This window comes from Micrasema longulum, unplaced genomic scaffold, assembly GCF_059751315.1.
Source record: "Micrasema longulum isolate JH-2025_06_02 unplaced genomic scaffold, ASM5975131v1 h1tg000178l, whole genome shotgun sequence".
In the NCBI taxonomy this organism is placed as follows: Eukaryota; Metazoa; Arthropoda; class Insecta; order Trichoptera; family Brachycentridae; genus Micrasema; species Micrasema longulum.
In genome coordinates this window covers 141995-149379 of record NW_028277383.1, presented here as the reverse complement: position 1 = coordinate 149379, position 7385 = coordinate 141995, and positions in this window count along the sequence as shown.

Sequence of the window (7385 nt, the reverse complement as noted above, 5' to 3'; positions counted from 1 at the left end):
CAGTTTTCATCTAGGTAAATCATTCTAGTGTGTAATCAATTTTTTATTATTTATTTTTAATACTTATTTATCAATATCATTTTTATTATTCAAAAAAAAATTATTTATAATTTACTTTTTATTTTAAGCATTTTTCTTATTTACTTTGTGTATCTAATATTTTTTAAATGATTATTTTTATACCTAATATTAATGTTACACTATCTTTATATTTTTTATTACAATTACAAAAAATAATTATGTGGCGGGTCGACAACGACGGCACGAGCCGAACATTGCCGAACGCCGACGTAGAGCGTACGAACGGGCCAAACCGGCTTAGAGAAAACTACCGGATTCCGACCTCACCGCACGCGTCTTCGAGGCACAAAATTACCGCCAATTTAGATTTACCAACTTCATTTTATTTTGCCTAATATAGTTATTAGAATCCTTCTTTCAATGTGTTAGCTTCAGTAGTTTAGTTTCGTGAATAAATCTTTGTGTAAAACGTAAGTACCCTGTTTTACTTGCTCTCATTCTGTGCACCCACATAACTCTGTACATCACAAAATTAGGCCACCAACTAGGTGCCTACATAAAGGTGGTAACAACACGACTAAAAGTGGTGACCCCGACGTGATGAACACGAAAACACAACATTAAACAATCAATCACGGTGACCCCATTCAAATTCCATAAAAATTGCGCAAAAATTTCAGACAGAAATATCTTCGCTTGACAAAATTGTACAACAATTACTTTTTTTCGGTCGGTACATGAAAAATTTAAAATTTCATTTTTAATTTGATTGCACTTTTAATTTATTTGTAATTAATCAAGGTTAATCTATTTCAAGGTTAACTTATTGTAAGGTTAATTAATTTAGTATAATAGAATTATATTATAATAATTATAATATATAATAGAATTAGATTTTTCAAAGACCGAGCGAATCGAGTGAATTTTTCTGTCGGTAACAATCTTCAATGTAAACGTAACTAATGTAAATGTAATTAATGTAACTAGTGAATTGATTAAACTGTGATTAATTTCTTAACAATATTACTCGGCCGGGATTAATTCAAACAGGTGATTCATAATTTAACTAAAATTATTATAAACAAACATAATATAATACGTTCGAGCGACTCGCTCACCAAAAATCGCACGCCGAGTAATACATTCCTACAACACATATAAATTTTATTTTTTTTTATTTTTCTTGAGTCGAACACACAAACAATTCACACGAACATTTACATAGGGTGCCAGATTGAGTGGAGGTACTTACAGGGTACCGGAACATAATTATTTTTGACAAATATTATATGGCGAGACAAGCGTGACGTAGGCATCCGAAAGTTTTCTCCTTGTGAACGCACTGCGGGAGTAAGTTTTTTTTTTACCAGCGAAATCTATCGGAAATATTTTTCAGCTGGCGCAGTCGTGCACAATACTTGCAATTTGTAAAATTTTATTTTAGTAAACAACTTGAAACTATCAAACAAACAGATATTCGGGCGGCTAAGCCGACGAATGTTTAACTTAGTACGTGGACATTAGTATCCATACTTTTTTTCTATATACATTATATCGTGTGACTGTACTATATATGTTTATATTTTTAACCTAGGCTATGCATGTTATTATGTGTTACAGATTTGAAGTTTTACCATAAACATTTTTAAACTTGATATATTGTACAACGGACAATCAAAAGGAATATTAATATTGAGGGGACCACTCAGGCTTGGAGAATACAAATACCTAATAGTTGGAAAATGTGTTCCGCCGTATGGTAAAATAATTATTTAAATTTTCTGTTTTTAATTTTCTTTTCTATAACTTGCACAGTACATACATAACAAATAGTGACTCTGACATTTAAAAAATAAATATTTTTGTTTGAAATTTAAATAAAAATTTAAATTTAAATCTAATAATTTAAACTTAACTTTTTAATACAACTACACTCATTATTGAATACTTTTATTTCAATATTTTAACTTATACTGTAATCATTATTACATACATTTTTCTGAATTTTTTTTTAAAAACGAATATTTTTAAACTGTAAACAATGGCTAACAAGGACAACACTGACTTGACAAATATCAACACAGCAAACAACATGTTCCACACGGATAGGATTAGCGTTAAACTACCACAGCTATGGGTGAACAACATCGAACTTTGGTTTAAACAGATAGAAGCACAATTCGAGTTGGCAAACATAGTTTCAGAAGACGCACGTTATAGTCACTTAGTGTCAAAACTTGAACAAGCGCACATAGAACAAGTTTCAGATATTTTACTCATGGAACCGAACCGAGCAAAATATACGAGGCTGAAGGAAGCTATAATCCAACGCATGGGCTGTCCACAGGACAGAAGGAGAGAAAAACTGTTTTCTTCCTTACAGCTTGGGGATCGAAACCCATCCAGCCTACTTAGAGAGATGCGGACGCTAGCAATAGGTTTACAAATAGACGAAACGACGTTGCAATACTTGTGGATACAACAACTGCCCAAGACGATCCAAGCGCATTTAGCCATAAGCGAAGATGACTGGGATAGGCAAGCGACGATAGCAGATCGCCTAATACAGGTGTACACACAGGATAATGTAGCGGTAGTAGGTACCAACAATAAAAATAACATTTGTAGTTTAGAACAGTCCGTACAAGCTCTAACCCATAAGGTAGAGAGTTTATTTCACACAATCAACAAACAGCATAGTCACAACAACAATAACAATAGATTCAAACACACAACAAGTAACAGCAGTAACAATTTCAATAACAACAAATACAACAACAATTTCAACAAAACAAGCTATAGGGCCAACGGAAATAACAAGAAAACTATTCTTTGTTACTTCCACACAAAATTTGGCGATCAAGCTAAGAAATGCGTCACACCATGTGAATTTAAACCGCATCTAGCTTCAAAAAACTAGATGGTCGAATCATAGCGGAGGCGGCTGATTCAACCAACACAACACGTCTCTTTGTTAAAGATCGTGATACCGGTGTGTCATACCTCGTTGACTCCGGATCGGAAATATCATTAATTCCTAGATCTTTACACAAACGCCATGGAGAAAAGTCTAAGCTAATTCTCTATGCAGCGAACGGGACTACGATCCAGAATTTCGGAGTTACCACGGTAACACTGAATCTGGGATGTAAACAAATGTTTACATGGAAGTTTATAATAGCGGATACGACACGCCCTATTATAGGAGCAGATTTTCTCCACAACTTCCACCTGTTAGTAGATGTTAGGAACAAACGGTTAGTAGACAATACAAACGGCAAGATAGTCAGAGCATTTGACATCTCCACAAACAACAACATAACATGTTCCATATCATTAACAGACAAAACCAACATTTACCACTCACTCATATTGAAGTATCCACAACTAGTAGATATCAATAAACCATACGCAGGGCTGGATAAACACAACACAATCCACCATATAGATACCCGTGGCAAACCCGTTATGTGTAAGACTCGTCGGCTGTCCCCAGAACTACTGAGGCAGGCGAAGCAAGAGTTCGATCACATGGTGGCTCAAGGTATTTGTAGACCCTCCAAGAGTGAGTGGGCCTCTCCATTGCATATGGTGAAGAAGAGCGATGGTACTTATCGCCCTTGTGGCGATTACCGTAGCTTAAACGCACAGACGGTACCTGATCGTTATTCCTTGCCACATATCCACGATATATGCAATGACTTATTTAACTGTAAAATTTTTTCCAAAATTGACTTACAACGAGCATATCACCAAATTCCAATTAATGAAACTGACATTAAAAAGACAGCTATAACCACACCATTCGGGTTATTTGAATTTGTAAGAATGCCATTCGGACTATCATGCGCTGCACAAACATTCCAACGTCACATCAACGAAGTCACAAGAGGTCTAGAAGGAGTACACGCATATATCGACGATATATTGATCGCTTCACCAGACGAAGAAACACATGTGGAACACTTAAAAGCTTTGTTCCAGCGACTTCAAGATCATGGAATGGTGGTAAACCCATCTAAATGCGAGTTTGCCAAGAAAACACTGTTATTTCTTGGTTATGAAATTTCGGCTGAAGGCATCGGACCCTCGCCAACAAAAGTGGAAGCCATCACGAACCTCAACAAGCCAGAAACCATTAAGCAGTTGAGAAGATTCTTGGCCATGGGAAACTTCTACCGAAGATTCATACCACGAGCAGCACACAAATTGATACGACTACACGATTACCTCAAGGGAGCAAAAAAGAATGACAACAGAAAAGTAGAGTGGAACGAAGTCACTACACACGATTTCGAAGAGGTCAAGAACTCGCTGATCAACGCCACTAAGCTTAGCTACCCAGAGGAAAGCAGCAAGATGTCAGTGTGGACAGACGCCTCAGATTACGCAATCGGAGGCGTGCTACAACAAACCACAGACGGCATCAACTACAAACCGATAAGTTTCTTCTCAAAAAAGTTGAACAAGGCTCAGTGTTCATATAGTACGTACGACAGGGAACTACTAGCCATTTTTGAGACTGTAAGGTACTTTCAACATTATCTGGAGGGCAGAGAATTCTGTATATACACGGACCATAAACCACTACAATTCGTGTTTAGAAGGAAAAGTCACGACAAAGAAAGCCCCAGACAACTCAGATATCTAGACTACATCTCACAGTTCAGCACGGACATCAAATACATAAAAGGAGAAGACAACGTCGTCGCCGATACCTTATCAAGAATCGACATGATCGAACAAGAGGCAAACATATCGTTCGAAAAGATCCATAAAGAACAAAGGCAGGACAACGAACTACTCGCACTCTTGGACGACAAGAACACTGCTCTGAACCTGATCAAAACCAACATGCAGGGACAAGAAATCGTCTTCGATCTCAACAAAGGCAACATGCGACCGTACATCCCAAAAACGCTACAGAGATCTTTCTTCAACCAAGTGCATAACCTCAACCATGCAGGAGCCGACGCCACGACCAAGACCATCAGTCAAAGAGGCGTCTGGAAAAATATGAAAGCAGACTGCGCAGCTTGGACGAAGGCCTGCATACCCTGTCAGAAGAGCAAAGTCAACAAACACACGAGGACACCGATCATCAAGATCGACATGCCGAGACAGAAATTCTGCGTGGTCCATGTCGACCTCATCGGACCTTTTCCACCATCAGAGGGACTGAGGTACTGCCTCACATGTATCGACCGATACACTCGATGGGCGGAAGTAATCCCTATCGCAGATATCCAGACCCACACAATCATCAGAGCCATCTGGGACAACTGGATTGCGAGATACGGCGTACCGGAGAAAATTATAACTGATCAGGGTAGGCAATTCATGTCTACGGACTTTAACTTGTTTTGTTCCAGATCAGGCATAGCACACTCCAACACGACGCCTTACCATCCACAAAGTAATGGCATGATCGAGCGATTTCATAGAACGCTGAAGACGGCCATTAAAGCTCACCACCCTGTTCCGTGGACAAAATCGATCAGCACCATACTACTCGGACTGAGGGCCACACTGCGCACGAATGCAGAGCACTCAGTAGCAGAGATGCTGTATGGGTGCAAACTAAAGTTACCAGCAGACATCCTGGAGCAGACGAACGACTACATTGACCCGGACTCCTACACTAGGCAACTGGTAAATTTCATGCAAAACGTCAAACCAAGGCCAGTCGAGCACCACAATAAAGGTAACGTTTTCATCCACCCGGAACTAAAGAGAGCCACACACTTGTTTCTGAGGGACGACAGAGTGTACAAACCCCTGATGCCGAACTACAAGGGGCCCTACAAGGTCATCACCAGGGCGGAAAAGACGGTAACACTGGACGTGGATGGCGAACATAAAAAGGTTTCGCTGGACAGGTGCAAGCCGGCGTTCCAGACAGCGGAAGAACGAGCCAGTCCAGCAGAAACGGAAACACCAACAGAACAACCGGCATACACAACGCGTAGCGGCAGGAGGGTGATACAGCGTCAGTTTTGAAAAACAGATTTCAAAACTTGGAAGGGGGCTGTGTGGCGGGTCGACAACGACGGCACGAGCCGAACATTGCCGAACGCCGACGTAGAGCGTACGAACGGGCCAAACCGGCTTAGAGAAAACTACCGGATTCCGACCTCACCGCACGCGTCTTCGAGGCACAAAATTACCGCCAATTTAGATTTACCAACTTCATTTTATTTTGCCTAATATAGTTATTAGAATCCTTCTTTCAATGTGTTAGCTTCAGTAGTTTAGTTTCGTGAATAAATCTTTGTGTAAAACGTAAGTACCCTGTTTTACTTGCTCTCATTCTGTGCACCCACATAACTCTGTACATCACAAAATTAGGCCACCAACTAGGTGCCTACATAAAGGTGGTAACAACACGACTAAAATTACAATGATTGTACTTACCTGTATTATTTTAGTAGATGCCCCTTGGGCGTATTGTAAAATTAAATAAATACATAAAAATAGAGTAATTAGGTATGTACCTACTTACATGTTTTTTATTTATATATTGTAGGTACCTAGATATTTTTTTTTCTTTTTCTTTTTTGTATATCAGTTTATTAACTGTATAATATTTTATGGAAAAAAAATACACAATAATTTTACGTTCAAGGTATTAAAGTAATAAATAAGAATGAAAGTTATAAATATTTTAAAGAATGTAATAAAAAGGCAGCCTTCGTGGTGTAGTGGTTAGGACATTTGACTCACTCACGAAATGTTCTGGGTTCAATTTTCGAAGAGATCACAAAGATTTGATGTGATTTTTTTCAAGCCCGGGTGTTCTGTGCTATAATTCACCACGAGAATTGGGTTTCCTGGCCTGTTGTGTAAAAAAAATATAAATATAAATTGAAATCGATAGGTGTGTACCTAATATATCTAGACACATTAATTATTAAGTTTACCTGGTTTGGCACGTTTTTTTAAAGTTAAATTCGTCTTATGGGTAGCACATTGGCTAGCTGTATACGAGGTCTCACATTTGATTCCCGACAAGATTGATACGAAATATATTTTGAAAGGCGTTTTTACGGTTAAAAATTTCACCTGAAGCGTAAGACTAATGATTTCGTGTATTAAAAAAATATTGACATACTACTATTAGTAAACTAATTCCCTTTATCCCTTTCAGCCGAGTGTTCATTCAAATACACACAATTTTTTAGGTTTTTTTACTCTCGTACCTACCGAAATTTAAAAGCGGCGAGTTTATTTTTTAATTACTGGAACCCCTAAGTACCTTTTGTATTGTACATATAATTTTTAATTATGTAATATTTTTGTAAAAAAGTTTTTTTTTTGATACCTACCTATGTAAAACTACATTTTCAAATCAAGATTTTTGCTTG